At 43.7% G+C, this 16,418-nt stretch overlaps 1 pseudogene across 1 annotated transcript; it reads right to left on the bottom strand.

Annotated features, from left to right (window-relative positions):
* Positions 1 to 1,083: 1,083 nt before the first annotated feature.
* LOC116545180 lies at positions 1,084 to 4,387 on the bottom strand (annotated as a pseudogene). Its single transcript, XR_004266223.1, has 4 exons — positions 4,378 to 4,387; positions 3,574 to 3,852; positions 2,445 to 3,358; positions 1,084 to 1,913 (listed from the first exon to the last, which is right to left on the bottom strand). The product of XR_004266223.1 is annotated as a pescadillo homolog (transcript).
* Positions 4,388 to 16,418: the final 12,031 nt, after the last annotated feature.

Raw genomic sequence — 16,418 nt, 5'->3', positions numbered from 1 at the left:
GCAATCCTGTATTCTCGTACAAGAACAGCATTAGCATTTTGATGAACTAAGAGGTTTGCCATCTTGTCCTACGTTTTTGCCTGATCACTACAACTGGACTCCACTCCTGCCTCATATCCTGTTTCTATTTTTAATACTAAAGGAAACATTCTCTTGTCCTAAGCAGTCTCTGTAATCTGATCAGTCTGTACTTCCCCCCGACTTCAGTCATTCTAATTCCGTCACTATTTACTGGACCTATTTTTAAATAGTCTACTTTTATATCCTGCTTTTTTGTTCTTTTAACTTTAAATTCTTGGATTTAAAGTGCATTGAAAATTGAACTTTTATTGTGTGCCACTTGGACCGTGAAATGATTCAGTTGCTAAAGCCAAAAAACAAACAAACAAAAAACATGGTTTAGAAGACACTTTTGAAAATGCAATGAAACCACCATTTGAGAGGGGGGTGGTGGTCTCTGAGGGTAATTTATAATATAATACTATCCTCTGCTTAAATACTTACAGGTTTTTTTTTTTTCTGTATCATTTATTTATGTAAGTATTTAAAATAGGATTATCTGACATTATTGAACTGGAATTTGTTTTGAACCTTCAATTAGAGTACCAAGAACAGAGTTAATAGGTTCTTTTTAAATATATACTCATAATATCATTCCTTGTGTAAATCTCATAACATCCTTTGTAATTGTCTAGTCTTCAAACAAGATAGTAAATTCTTTGAGGGCAGGGATCATACTTATTTTATTCCTTGCACTTATCACAGTTTCTAGCATGCCTGACCTAAGCTGCATTAACTAAGAAAGAATGGAGTAATGCTTTAAATAAAAAAATTGTCTCCATGGTAACCCAGACATTATTTTAGAGCAAGAGTCAAATGAGTGGAGGTGTATAAAATACCGTTTGAACAAAATATTCTAAAACTAAAGTAGATTCTTTTTTTTTTTTTTTTGCAATTGGCACAAAAGTCCAGTCATTTAATAACAAATGCTCCCCCTATCCTCACCCCATCACAGCACCCTGAGAATCAGGGGTCCAGCTGTGCGTGAGAGGGCTGTGGAAAGCCAGGGTGAATAGGGGTCCAGTCATTTAATAACAAATGCTCCCCCTATCCTCACCCCATCACAGCACCCTGAGAATCAGGGGCCCAACTGTGCGGGAGAGAGCTGTGGAAAGCCAGGGTGAATAGGGGCAGCAGGTAAGGGGCTGGGTGGGCCCCTGCACCTCATGTCACTGGCTCCTGGGAGCACAGAATCAGGCTGGGCACAGAGGCCTCTTCTCTGCTCAGGCACCAGCAGGGCAGCTCCATCCAAGGAAGGGCCAGGGCTGCCCATTGGCCCAGCTAGAGAGCATGAAGGATCAGGGCTGGCTGGAGAAAGAAGAGAAATGACTCTCGTCCATCACACTTAGTTCCCGTGGCCTGCCTCTGCCATGTTCAGCTGCTAGGAGCTGGCCTCAGCCCTGAGGGGCCGCCAGCACTCACTCCGGCCTTGCCTTCTTGGCCTTCTCAGACTCCACCCCTCATCGTGGGCTCTCCGCTTCTCCGCCAGCTTGTTGGCCTCTCGGATTTTTCACCACTTGCCAAACATGACCTTCTGGTACAGGTACTTCTCCCGCTTCTTCATCATCATGATGGCCAAGCGCTTGGCCTCGCTCTCTTCCTCCTGGGCCAGTCGCTGCTTATCCTCCAGCTTCAAGGTGCCTGCCATCACCCTGGCTTCCCCTCCATCCTCTGCTCCTCCAGGGCTGCCAGCCGGGCCTCCTCCTCCTCTTCCTCCTCATTTTCTCCCGCTCCATCACCATCACCTTCGTTGTCATCCTCTTCCTCCTCTTCTTCCGACTCAGTCAGGTTTCCTGGGTCCTCTCCCCGCTGCAGAGCCAGCAGCTTCAGCTTCTCAGGTGCGACGTAATCTCCTTGTAAGGTTTATTGCCAAGCTAAAATGAGGAAACTGAGGCCAGTATAAGAAAATGAGAAGCAAATTTATTCAGCTCCTGGGTGAGGTTCCATGGTGGGGGAAAGGGGCCAGAGAATTCGCGCCCGGCTTCCCTGGGCGTGGGCTTTTATAGAGAGTGGAGGCGATTTCATTGGTTATAGGGAAACAAAGTGAAGGCAATTTCATTGGTTATAGGGAAACAGGACGTGGATGGGGCGGACTGCTATTGGTAGGTGGGTGGGACTACTGGTAAGTGGGCCGGCCGGGGGCCTGCAGGGCAGACTGCTATTGGACAAGTTTTGGCGGGGTTTTGGGGGGGGGCGTGGGTGTTGCTGAGTGCATAGTTTGGTGTTGAGCGTAGACTTCGGTGTGGTGTGCAGAGGCGGGTGTGGGGCAGACTATGTGGCGAAGCTGGATGCTGAGTAATGAGCGTGGAATGATGACGCAGTTTTCAGGCGCGGAGAGGGTTGGGCGTGTCCGAGCTCCCGGCGAGGCAACTGGCCTTACGCTCCTTCCTTGTCAGTCACAAAGGGTGAAAGGAGTGGGGGCAGCTGCACCCCAGGGAAGTAGTCTGCCCCGGGGAGGAGAAGCCTAGGGCTCACTGAGTCAAACACCCACTGGGGCTGTACTAGCACCTGCCTATGACGGAGGTCTGCTGCCCAGGCCGGTCAACAGTCTGGTGAGTGATGCGGAGTCCGTGACGTCGTAGGGGGCCCCGATGCACAAAGACGTGTCCCAGGACACTCCCTGCCCCAGAACTCCTGATGACGAAGGCCAGGGCCTCGCGGGGCACCTCAGGGTTCAGGAAGCACTTCAGGCCCTCAGGAAGCTTCTTGTGCTTCTCCTGCGCCTCCAGCTCCTTCCTGCGCCGACATCTCCCCATCGGCGGGAAACTCATCCACCTCGGCTTCCTCTTCTACGGCTGGCACCACGCCGGCCAGGCTGGCACTGAGGGCCGCCAGTTTCTCCACAGAGCTCTCGGAGTCCAGCGCGTAGGTGCCCTCCCTGGCCTTCGCCTCTGCTTGGGCCTGTCCCTCGAGCTTTGGGGGGTAGTGGAGGTTGAGCGACTGGTAGAGGCGGAAGTTGAGGAAGCCCAGCAGGGTGGTGTAGAACTCGGTGAAGATGGCCATGACTGCAGTCCGTCTGTCGGGTGGTCACGGGAGAAGGCATAGGGAGTGATCCTCGGCCTGGTAGTAAATGCCTTTGATGGACAGGGAGACCTTGTGCAGGGTATGGGTGGCAATGATGTGTGCATGAACTCCACGGTGAGCCGGCAGCACCGCCGAATGATCTGCACGCGACACTTGCCGGTCCTTGGGGAGGTGGAAAAGAGGAAGCACATGGAGAGGACGTCGTCCAGGTCCTGCAGGGCATCAGTGAATGTGGGGTACCATTCCTTGATGATGTGGTCAAGTTCGTAGTGGGCTTATTGTCCATTTTTTTTTTTTTTTAAAGATGGGGTTTCACCATATTGGTCAGGCTGGTCTCGAACTCCTGACCTCAGGTGATCTGCCCACCTCAGACTCCTAAAGTGCTGGGATTACAGGCGTGAGCCACCGCACCCAGCTTTATTGTCCTTTAGATGCTCTGCGGTGTTCCACTCGCTATTCTCATGGGCCTCCCGGAGCTTCTGGACGAACACCTTGTATTCCCGGAACTTGTTGACGATGGGTTCATGGAGGAGAAACCTGATGTCTTTGATAAGGTAAAAAGTTCGGGCGCTGTAGAATCCTTGTTAACCTTCTTCTTGTGTTTGGGTTCATGGGGATAAATGCCCTTCAGAATGCACAGCCGCCTAAAGTCAGCCAGGCTCAGCTGGAGCTTCTGAGCTTTCTTCCGGGCGATGTAGTTGGTGGCTGAGCCTCCTTCGCGCTTCTTCTTCTCAAGGCCATCGCTCCACGTTGAGTAGCAGACTAGGGCTGCTCGGACAGACCGAAAGTAGATTCATTCATTTATTCCATAAAAAACTTTCCTTCAGTGCTTAGTATTATGTTCCAGGCTTAATAGTATATGGCATGTGAAATAATTGGTAGTTTTATCCTTTGAATTATTTTATAAATTTAAATTTTGTTTTTCATAGCTTTATTCTAGGTTTCAGGCTCTAGATGTCTGTTGGTATTTTATATCCCTTGATTTCTCTTAGGGACCTTCACGACAGGAGCCTATCTTCCTCTATATTTCATTTCTAAATTTCTGACTTTTTGAAACGGTGCTTTCCTTTGCTCTCCCTGTGAGTTTCACAAGCTTTTGACAACTTATTTGGTTTAAAAAAAAAAAAAAGACCCTGTTAGATTATTAATATACATTAATGAGCTCATATATACTCTGTGATATAATATTTGTGTTATCTCAGAAATAGCTCATTAGGTTTTCCCCAATAATATTTTATAATTCCAATATCATTTTCCCTTGGCAGAGTTGCTTTCTGGGTGTGTATACTTTACTCTTGTGCATGAAAAGGTAAAATCCGATGCAAATTTTAAAAATAATTTCATCCAGATGGTTAAATTTTGGAAATATCTTCTCACCCAAAGGTGAGGTTTTCAATACTTAAAAGTAGTTGTCTAAACTGTTGAAAATATATTTTTTTATTTAAATTTTAATTTTTCTTGCTGGAATTAGACTATAAAATAAAATTTTGTGTGTTTATCTTTTACCTGCAATTTTACTAAACTGAATTATTATTTATAGTATTTTTAAAAATATACTTTAAGTTCTGAAATACATGTGCAGAATGTGCAGGTTTGTTATATAGGTGTACACGTGCCATGGTGGTTTGCTGCATCCATCAGCCTGTCGTCTACATTAGGTATTTCTCCAAATGCTATCCCTTCCCACCCACCCCCCCCCCCCCACAGGCCCTGGTGTGTGATGTTCTTCTCCTTATGTCCATGTGTTATCACTGTTCAACTCTTACTTATGAATGAGAACATGTGGTGTTTAGTTTTCTGTTCTTGTGTTAGTTTACTGAGAATGATGGTTTCCAGCTTCATCCATGTCCCTGCAAAGGACATGAACTCATCCTTTTTTATGGCTGCATAGTATTCCATGGTGTATATGTGCCACATTTTCTTTATCCAGTCTATCAATGATGGACATTTGGTTTGGTTCTAAGTCTTTGTAATTGTGAACAGTGCTGCAATAAACATACATGTGCATGTGTCTTTATAGTAGAATGATTTATAATCCTTTGGGTGTATACCCAATCATGGGATTGCTGGCTTAAATGGCATTTCTGGTTCTAGGTCCTTGAGGAATCACCACACTGTCTTCCACAATCATTTAACTAATATACACTGCCACCAACAGTCTAAAAGCATTCCTATTTCTCCACATCCTCTCCAGCATCTGTTGTTTCCTGACTTTTTAATGATCACCATTCTAACTGGAGTGGGATGGTATCTCACTGTGGTTTTGATTGCATTTCTCTAATGACCAGTGATGATGAGCATTTTTTCATGTGTTTGTTGGCTACATAAATGTATTCTTCTAAGAAGTGTCTGTTCATATCTTTTGCCCACTTTTTGATGGGGTTGTTTGTTTTTTTCTTATAAATTTGTTTAAGTTCTTTGTAGATTCTGGATACTAGCCGTTTGTCAGATGGATAGATTGCAAAAAATTTCTCCCACTCTATAGGTTGCCTTTTCACTATGATGATAGTTTTTTTTTGCTCTTTACCCAATTTGCCAGTCTGTGTCTTTTAATTGGGACATTTAGCCCATTTACATTTAAGGTTAATATTGTTATGTGTGAATTTGATTCTGTCATTATGATCCTAGCTGATTATTTTGCCTGTTAGTCAATGCAGTTTCTTCATAGCATCAATTGTCTTTGCAATTTTGTATGTTTTTGCAGTGGCTGGTACCACTTTTTCCTTCTATATTTAGTTCTTCCTTCAGTAGCTCTTTTTTTTTTTTTTATGTCATACAGTTGGGATCATACAATATTTAGCGTTTAAAGATTAGTTTCTTTCACTTAGTAATATGCATTTAAGATTCCTACATGTCCTAAAATGACTTGATAGCTCATTTCTTTCTTTTTGAGATGGAGTTTTGCTGTCTCTCAGGCTGGAGTGAAGTGGTGTGATCCCAACCCACCACAACCCCCACCTGCCCTCCCAACCCCAGGTTCAAGCAACTCTCCCCCCTTCAACCTCCCGAGCAGCTGGGACCATAGGCATCCACCACCATGCCCAGCCAATCCCTGCATCCTCAGTAGAGATGGGGCTTCGCCATGCTGGCCAGGCTGGTCTAAAACTCCTGACCTCCACCCGCCCCGGCCTCCCAAAGTGCCGAGACCACAGGCGTAAGCCACTGTGCCCAGCCTTGAGTTAATTTTTCCTAAGGGTGTAAGGTCTGTATCTAATTTTTTTTTTTTTCCATTTGGATGTCCAGTTGTTCCAGCACCATTCATTGAAAATAATTTATTTTCTCCATTGTATTTCCTGTGCTCCTTTGTAAAAAATTAGTCGACTATATTTCTGTGGGTATATTTCTGGCCTATTGTGTTCCATTGGTCTGTTTGTCTATTCTTTTGCCAATACCACACTGTCTTGGTTAGTGTAGCTTTACAGTAAGCCTTGAGGTTGGGTAGTGTCAGTCCTCCAACTTTGTTCTTCTCCTTCAACATTATGTTGGCTATTTTGGGTCTTTTGCTTCTCCACATAAACTTTAGAATCAGTTTATCAATATCTACAAAGTAACTTGCTGGAATTTCGATGAGGATAGCATTTAGTCTATAGATCAAGTTGGGAAGAACTGACATCTTGACAATATTGAGTCTTCTTGCTCTTAAACATGGAATCTCTCCCCATTTATTTAGTTCTTTGATTTCTTTCATAATAGGTTTGTAGCTTTCCTCACACAGAGCTTATACACATTTTTAAAGATTTATACCTAAGTATTTTATATTGAGGGTGTTAATATAAATGGTATTGTGTTTGGAATTTCAAATTCCGCTTGTTCATTGTTGATATATAGAAAAGTGATTGGTTTTTGTGTATTAACCCTGTAGCGTACAACTTTGCTATAATTGCTTATGTTTCAGTAGTATGTTGTTGGTTCTTTCGGATTTTCTACATAGATTTTCTACAACTTTGCCGATGACATGGTCATCTATATAGAAAATCCTTATACATTTTATTCTTTTTTCTTGTATTATTGCATTAGCTAGGACTTCCAGTATGATGCTGAAAAGCAGTGACGAGAGAGGACATCCTTGCTTTGTCCCTGATCTTACTGAGAAAGTGTCCAGTTCCTCACCATTCCATGTAAAATGTTAGCTGTGGGGATTTTTATAGAATTTCTTTATGAAGTTGAGGAAGTTCCTCTCTTTTTCTAGTTTGCTGGGAGTTTTCACCTTGAATGGATGTTGGATTTTGTCACGTGTTTTTTCTGCATCTATTGACATGATCATGTGATTTTTCTTCTTTAGCCTGTAGATGTGATGGATTGCTTGATTTTCAAGTATTGGACCAGACCAGTGCTACATATCTGGAATAAATCTCACTGGGTCATGGTATACCTCTTTTTATACATTGTTGAATTTCAATTGCTAATATTTTGTTGAGGATTTTGCATCTATATTCAGGAGAGATGTTAGTCTGTAGCTTTCCTTTCTTTTCTTTCTTTCTTTCCTTTCTTTGCTAATATTTTGTTGAGGATTTTGCATCTATGTCCATGAAAGATGTTAGTCTGTAGTCTTTCTTTCTTTAGGATTTTTCATCTGTATTTATGAGAGATGTTAGTTTCTTTCTCTTTCTTTCTTTCATTCCTTTCTTTCTGATTTTGCATCTATATTTATGAGAGATATTAGTCTGTAGCTTGCCTTCCTTCCTTCCTTTCATTGCTAATATTTTGTTGAGGATTTTGCATCTATATTCATGAGAGATGTTAGTCTCTTTCTTTCCTTCCTTCTTTCTGATTTTGCATCTATATTCACGAAAGATGTCAGTCTTCTCCCTCCCTTTCTCTCTTTTCTTTCTTTTCTTTTCTTTCCTGTGTGCAGTCAATTTTCAGGCACTTAGCATAATTCACTCAACAGAGCAGACAGAAATCGCTGTCTTCCTGGGAGCTTCCATCCCAGCTGGGAGCAGCCGGCCCCACTGGACATCACTGGGCAGGTGCACACAGCACATGCATGTGCTACTCCTGCGGTTTTGAATGCATCCTCCTCTGCTGGTGTGGGGACTGCCACAAAGGGCCAGCTGAATATCTGCATGGACGTTGGTCTGGTGACCGCCTGGGACTAAGGGATGAAGCTGGCCACACACAGGGGCCTCCAGAGCAGGCAGCCCGGACACCTGTAGCTCAGACGTCCTGGCCACACTGGAGAGGTGGGGGCTTCAGTCCACGGGGGCTGGAGGGCCTGCTTTTTTTTTTTTCCAGAGGGGCCCTAGAGCGGGAGGCGGCCTCCCCTCCTCCCGGCAGTTGCTACCAGGATGCAGCGGCGGCGACTGTCTCCCTTGGTGGCTGCTACAGCTCCTCGCCGCAGGGAGAACGCGCTGCTGGCGGTTCTCTGGAAGTTGGGGTGCGAGAGCACGGAGGCCAGCACCTACCTCCTCCGTGCGTCCGGCGTTGAAGGCCAGCCCGTCCCCAACTTCCGCTGACCGTTCCCCCAGGACTAGGAGCGTCCACTCAGCGAGGACCCTGGGGAAGTCGTAAAGCTCTTCCAAGCCGATGCCCCAGCAGGACCTCATGATGAGCAGCAGCGGCGGTGCCAGAGGGGCATGAAGTCCCTCCACTTGCGGACTCCTGTACCGCGCGCAGCGGCGGGGAGTGCCGCCTGTGGCCTGACCCATTCCTGCCGTGGACCCAGCTGTGGCTGATGGAGGGCGTGTCATCCTCCCTTCAGTGGCTCTTGTAAGGCAGGCCTGGTGGTGACAAAATCCCTCAGCATTTGCTTGTCTGTAAAGGATTTTATTGCTTCTTCGCTTATGAAGCTTAGTTTGGCTGAATATGAAATTCTGGGTTGAAAATTTTTTTGTTTAAGAATGTTGAGGCGGGGCATGGAGGCTCACGCCTGTAATCCCAGCACTTTGGGAGGCCAAGGCAGGTGGATCACCAGGTCAGCAGATCGACGTCATCCTGGCTAACACAGTGAAACCCCATCTCTACTAAAAACACAAAAAAATGGCCAGGTATGGTGGCACGAGCCTGTAGTCCCAACGACCTGGGAGGCTGAGGCAGGAGAATCACCTGAAGTCAGGAGGCGGAGGTTGCAGTGAGCAGAGAGCACGCCAATGCACTCCAGCCTGGGTGACAGGGTGAGACTCTGTCTCAAAAAAAAAAAAAAAGAATGTTGAATATTGGTCTCCACTCTCTTCTGGCCTGTAGGGTTTCTGCAGAGATAATCTGCTGTTAGTCTGATGGGCTTCCCTTTGTGGGTAACCCGACCTTTCTCTCTGAAATGAAGGACATTTTCCCTTCATTTCAACCTCGGGTGAATCTGATGATTATGTGTCCTGGGGTTGCTCTTCTCGTAAAGTATCTCTGTAGTTTCTGAATTTGAATGTTGGCCTGCCTTCCTAGGCTGGGGAAGTTCTCCTGGATAATATCCTGAAGAGTGTTTTCCAACTTGTTTCCATTATCCCCATCACTTTCAGGTATGCCAATCAAACGCAGGTTTGGTCTTTACACGTAGTCCCATATTTCTTGGTGGCTTTGTTTGTTCCTTTTCATTCTTTTTTCTCTAATCTTGTATTCATGCTTTATTTCATTCAGTTGATCTCTAATCTCTGATATCATTTCTTCTGCTTGACTGATTGAAGTATTGATACTTGTGTATGCTTCATGAAGTTCTCATGCTGTGTTTTTCAGCTCCATCAGGTTATTTATGTTCATCTCAAAATTGGTTATTCCAGTTAGCAATTCCTCTAACCTTTTTTCAAGGTTGTTAGTTTCCTTGCATTGGGTTAGAACCTGCTCCTTTAGCTCAGAGAAATTTGTATTTATCTGCCTTCTGAAGCCTACTTTTGTCAACCTATCAAATTCATTCTTCATTCGGCTTTGTTTCCTTGCTGGCAAGGAGTTGTAATCCTTTGGAGGAGAAGAGGAGTTCTGGGTTTTGGAATTTTCAGCCTTTTTGCACTGGTTTTTCCTAATCTTCCTGGATTTATCCACCTTTGGTTTTTAATGTTGGTGACCTTTGGATGGGGTTTCTTATAGATATCTTTTTTGTTTATGTTGATGCTATTCCTTTCTGTTTGTTAGTTTTCCTTTTAACACTTAGGCCCCTCTGCTGCAGGTTGGCTGGAGTTGGCTGGAGGTCCACTCCAGACCCTGTTTGGGTATCACCAGTGGAGGCTGCAGAACAGCAAAGATTGCTGCCTGCTTCTTCCTCTGGAAGCTTCATCCCAGAGGGGCACCCACCAGATGCCAGCCAGAGCTCTCCTATATAAGGTGCCTGTTGATTCCTGCTGGGAGGTGTCTCTCAGTCAGAAAGCATGGGTGTCAGGGATTCACTTGTCTGTCTTTTAGTAGAGCTTGAGTGCTATGCTGGGAGATCCTCTGCTGTCTTCAGAACCTGCAGGCAGAAACAAATTAGGTCGGCTGAAGTTGCATTCACAGCTGTCTCTTCTCCCAGGTGCTCTGTCCTAGGGAGATGGGAGTTTTATCTATAAGCCTTACTGGTGCTGCTGCCTTTCTTTCGGAGATGCCCTGCCCAGAGAGGAGAAATCTAGAGAGGCAGTCTGGCTCCAGCAGCTTTGCCAGGCTGTGGTGTGCTCCACCCAGTCCAAACTTTCCTGTGCCTTTGTTTACACTGTGAGGAGAAAACTGCCTACTCAAGCCTTGGTAATGAAGGACGCCCCTTTCCCCACCAGCTTGAGCATCTCGGGTCAACTTCAGTCTGCTGTACTGGCAGTGAGCGTTTCAAGCCAATGGATCTTAGCTTGCTGGGCTCTGTGGGTGGGGGAGAGGGGTCTGCTTAGCTAGACCACTTGGTTCCCTGGCTTCAGCCCCCTTTCCAGGGGAGTGAATGTTTCTGTCTTGCTGGCATTCCAGGCACCACTGGAGTATGAAAAAAATCTCTTGCAGCTAGCTTGGTGTCTGTCCAAATGGCCGTCCAGTTTTGTGCTTGAAACCCAGGGCCCTGGTGGCGTAGGTACCTGAGGGAATCTCCTGGTCTGTGGGTGGCCAGGACAATCGGAAAAGCATAGTATCTGGGCCAGGATGCATTGTTCCTCATGGCCAAGTCCCTCATGGTTTCCCTTGGCTAGGGGAGGGAGTTCTCCAACCCCTTGCACTTCCCAGATGAGGCAACCCACCCTGCTTCAGCTCACCCTCTGTGGGCTGGACCCACTGTCTAACCATTCCCAATGTGATGAGCTGAGCACTTCAGTTGGATATGCAGAAATCACCACCTTCTGCATTGATCTCACTGGCAACTGCAGACCAGAGCTCTTCCTATTCGACCATCTTGCCTGCAACCCTTGAAAATGTATTTTTATATAGAAAGAAAGTAAGTTGGCCAGGGGCAGTGGGTCACACCTGTAATCCCAGCACTTTGGGAGGCCAAGGTGGGTGGACCACTTGAGGTCAGGAGTTTGAGACAGCCTTGCCAACATGGTGAAACCCTGTCTCTACTAAAAATACAAAAATTAGCCAGGTGTGGTCACTTATGCCTGTAGCTCCAGCTACTTGGGAGGCTGAGGCAGGAGAATTGCTTGAACCTGGGAGGTGAAAGTCGCAGTGAGCCAAGATCACACCACTGCACTCCAGCCTGGGTGACAGAGCAAGACTCCATCTAAAAAAAATAGAATAAAAGGAAAAAGAAATTAAGTTGTAGGAAATGCTTTGGTAAAACATGACTAGAAAGAAGTCATGTTTGATTTGTCAACTTTTGAAAAGAGATGAAATAAGGAAAAAAGCAAATAAAAAATCAGTCAAACCATTTTTTATAAATTAAAGATAAAAGTGAACAACCATATATTCTAAATTATAAGGTTTCCTACATTCTGAGGACTAAGATGGAGAGTTTTGGGGAGTTAATAGACTATAAACCTCAAATATAGTTGGAGATTTAAAAGATGTTTTCCGTGGGGCCATTGGAGGCCCACTGTGGGTGGGAGGGAGCTGATTTTGGGGTGGGGGTGGGACAAGAGGGCAATACTGAAGGGGTTAAACAGATTTTTGCTCTTCATGCATTTGTTTGCTTGGGCCCAGGATTGGAGGGCTTCACACCAATACCCTGTGTATACAAGAATCAAGATTTATAATACTTCCCCTTTTTTGTTACATATGAACACTATAAACCAAATTATTTTGAAAAAAAAATAAAAAAAATAAAAGATGTTTTCTTGAGATGCAAATAATTTGAATGCTGTCTCAAATACTGTGGCAGAACAGCAAGGTCCACACTTCTTCCACTTTATCGGTTCAATGTAGCAGGGCCAGAATTCAAACTCAGGTTCATAGAGATTCCATTTACTTTTCAGCAAAGAGCATTGGGTAAATCGATACATTCTTTCTTGTTTTTCACTGTCCCTCTGGAACTACATACAGGTGTGCTGTGATTACAAAGGACCGAAATCAGCACACAATGTAGGAACTCTTGTTCGTCTGCATTGCTGTTTTTCTCTGTTTGCTCTTCTGATGGTAGGTTATGTTAAAATTATCTTTCTTGTCTTTAATTTCTGAGTTGACACAAAGTAAACATTCCTTTAAGAAACATATTATTCCTCTTTCTGAAAACGCTGACACATGACTTTCATTTTAGGCAAGCTTTTACTGTCTCTGCTTTTGGGAACTGCAGTGAATGGTTAAGAGTACCAGGAGAACTTGTCATCTATAGCATTCCTGTTAGAACATTTCACAGGGACTAGAAATCTTTTTAGACTATAAAAGTGGAATGGAAAGAATAGGAAGTAGCCCTTTCTTAGCAGAGTTGCAGGATTTTTTTTTTTTTAAATTATTAAGAATGATGAACTGTTACACAATAATGGGGAAGTTGACTGGGTGACCCAGAGAGAAACTATAGCTAAGTTTCACTGGGATCCCGTTTCTCATTCTTTTTTTCTCTGACTGTGATCACTGCTGGATAAATCAACACAGCTGAGCAGGTAGAAAACATTTTATGTTATTTATTTATTTATTTTTTGAGACAGAATCTCACTCTGTCACCAGGCGCCAGGCTGGAGTGCAGTGGCGCGACCTTGGCTCACTGCAACCTCCACCATCTCCTGCCTCAGCCTCCTGAGTAGCTGGGACTACAGGCGCGCACCACCACGCCCAGCTAATTTTTTTGTATTTTTAGTAGAGACGGGGTTTCACCATGTTGGCCAGGATGGTCTTGATCTCTTGACCTTGTGATCCGCCCGCCTCGGCCTCCCAAAGTGCTGGGATTACAGGCGTGAGCCACCACGCCTGGCCAAAAACATTTTAAATCACTTTCCCTGTCCTCACCTGGGCCCTAAGTTCTATCATTCAGCTCACTCTACCACAGTCTGTGCTACATCACTTATTCTTATTTCACAGAAAATAAAAATAGCTTCACTGAAACTCTTCTTACCAAGTTCATTACTGAGCTGCACTCTACAAATCCAAAAGACTTTTTTTTGAAGTCTGTAGTTTATTGTATTGCATAAATGTTAGTTTCTTAGTTTTGGTAATTATACCATTGTTACATAACATGTTAACATTAAGGGAAGTAGGATGAAGGGTAATACTTATTTAAATTACATTGTACAGACAGGGTTTCATCATGCTGCCAGCCTGATCGTAAACTCCTGAGCTCAAGTGATCCACCCAGTTCTGCCTACCAAAGAGCTGGAATTACAGTCATGAGCCAACTGCATCTGGCCAGGAACTTTCTATAAAGAGAGGAACTTCTTGTAACTCTTTTGTACATTTAAAATTAATGGAATACATTTTTAAACGTTTTTAAAATCTGGAAAGCTTTACAAAATGTGGATTTTTGATACTCCTGCCCTTGATACTCTGAGTCAGCAGGTTGGGGGTAGAATTCAAAATCTATCTATCTATCTATCTATCTATCTATCTATCTATCTATCTAATCTATCTATCTTTGAGACAGCATCTCACTCTGTTTCCCAGGCTCCAGTGCAGTGGCACAATCACAGCTCACTGCAGTCTCTACCTTATAGGCTCAAGGGATCCTTTCACCCCAGCCTCCCGAGTAGCCAGGACCATAGACTTGCACCATCATGCCCAGCTAATTTTATATATATTTTGCAGAGACAGGTCCCACCATGTTGCCCAGCCTAATCTGAAACTCCTGGGCTCAAGCAATCCCCCTGCCTTGGCCTACCAAAGTGCTGGGACCACAGGCATAAGCCATCATGCCCAGCCTCCCTATTTTTAAAAGAGCTACTGATTGGCCGGGTGAGGTGGCTCACACCTGCAATCCTAGCACCTTGGGAGGCTGACACAGGCAAATTACTTGAGGCCAGGAGTTCAAGACCCACCTGGCCAACATGGCAAAAACCCTGTCTCTACTAAAAATTAAAAAAATTGGCTGCGCGTGGTGGCGCTCTTACCTAATCCCAGCTACTCTTGAGGCTGAGGCAGAAGAATAGCTGAAACTGAGAGGTGAAGATTACAGTGCCGAGATCGTGCCACTGCACTCCAGCTCAAGTGACAGAGCGAGACTCCATCTCAAAAAAAAAAAAAAAAAAAAAAAAGCTGCTGATGTTATTTTGATTATTAATAGAACCTGATTTGAAGATTATGGAACTGGAGAAAGCAAGAGTGGAGGAAAAAAATCAATCTCATTTTCCCCTAAACTATGCATGTGAGATTAGCCATCATTAATTATGATTTTTAAAAACATTAAATTTTAATTTTTAAAATTATACTTTAAGTTCTGGGGTACACGTGCAGAAAGTTCAGGTTTGTTACATAGGTATACACGTGCCCTGGTGGTTTGCTGCACCCATCAGCCCATCATCTACATTAGGTGCTTCTCCTAATGTTGTCCCTCCCCAAATCCCTCACCCCCTGACAGACCCCAGTGTGTGATGTTCCCCTCCCTGTGTCTGTGTATTCTCATTGTTAAACTCCCACTAATGAGTGAGAACAAGCAATGTTTGGTTTTCTGTTCTTGTGTTAGTTTGCTGAGCATTATGGTTTCTAGCTTCATCCATGTCCCTACAAAGGACATGGATTTATCCTTTTTTGTGGCTACATAGTATTCCATGTTGTATATGTGCCACATTTTCTTTATCCAGTCTATCATCAATGGGCATTTGGGTTGGTTCCAAGTCTTTGCTATTGTGAACAGTGCTGTAATAAACATACATATGTATGCATGTGTCTTTATAGTAGAATGATTTATAATCCTTTGGGTATATACCCAATAATGAGATTGCTGGGTCAAATGATATTTCTAGTTCTAGATTCTTGAGGAATTGCCACACTGTCTTCCACATGGTTGAACTAATTAACACTCTCACTAACAGTGTAAAAGCATTCCTATTTCTCCATATCCTCTCCAGCATCTGTTGTTTCCTGACTTTTTAATGATCACCATTCTAACTGGTGTCAGAGAGATACCATTGAGATGGTATCTTAATGTGGTTTTGATTTGCAATTCTCTAATGACCACTGATGAGCTTTTTTTTTTTCATGTTTGTTGGCTGCATAAATGTCTCCTTTTGAGAAGTGTCTGTTCATATCCTTTGCCCACTTTTTGATGGAGCTGTTTTTTTTGTTGCAATTTGTTTAAGTTCTTTGTAGATTCTGGATATTATCACTTGTCAGATAAATTGCAAAAATTTTATCTCATTCTGTAGGTTGCATGTTGACTATGATGATATTTTCTTTTGCTGTGCAGAAACTCTTTAGTTTAATTAGATATTTGTCTATTTTGGCTTTGTTGCCATTGCTTTTGGTGTTTTAATCATGAAGTCTTTGCCCATACCTATGTCCTGAATAGTATTGCCTAGGTTTTCCTCTGGGGTTTTTATGGTTTTAGGTTTTACATTTAAGTCTTTAGTCTCTCTTGAGTTAATTTTTGTATAGGGTGTAAGGAGGTGATCCAGTTTCAGCTTTCTGCATATGGCTAACCAGTTTTCTCAACACCTATTATTAAATAGGGAATCCTTTTCCCATTTTAGTGTTTTTGTCAGGTTTCTCAAAGATCTGATGGTTGTAGATGTATGGTAGTATTTCTAAGGCCTCTGTTCTGTTCCATTGGTCTATATCTCTGTTTTGGTACCAGTACCATGCTGTTTTGGTTACTGTAGTCTTGTAGTATAGTTGAAGTCAGGCAGTGTGATGCTGCTTTGTTTTTTTTGTTTAGGATTTCTTGGCTAGGTGGGCTCTTTTTTGGTCCCATATAAAACTTAAAGTAGTTTTTTTCCATGAAGAAAGTCAACGATAGCTTGATGGGGATAGTGTTGAATGTATAAATTACTTTGGGCAGTATGACCATTTTCACAATATTGATTATTCCTATCCATGAGCATGAAATGTGTTTCCGTTTGTTTGTGTTCTCTCTTATTTCCGTTTGTTTGTGTTCTCTCTTA

The sequence above is a fragment of the Sapajus apella genome, unplaced genomic scaffold, assembly GCF_009761245.1.
Source record: "Sapajus apella isolate SASKATOON/1434 unplaced genomic scaffold, GSC_monkey_1.0 scaffold250, whole genome shotgun sequence".
Taxonomy (NCBI): Eukaryota; Metazoa; Chordata; class Mammalia; order Primates; family Cebidae; genus Sapajus; species Sapajus apella.
Note: the sequence above shows the minus strand (reverse complement) of the source record. Positions and strands in the feature narration are given on the sequence as shown.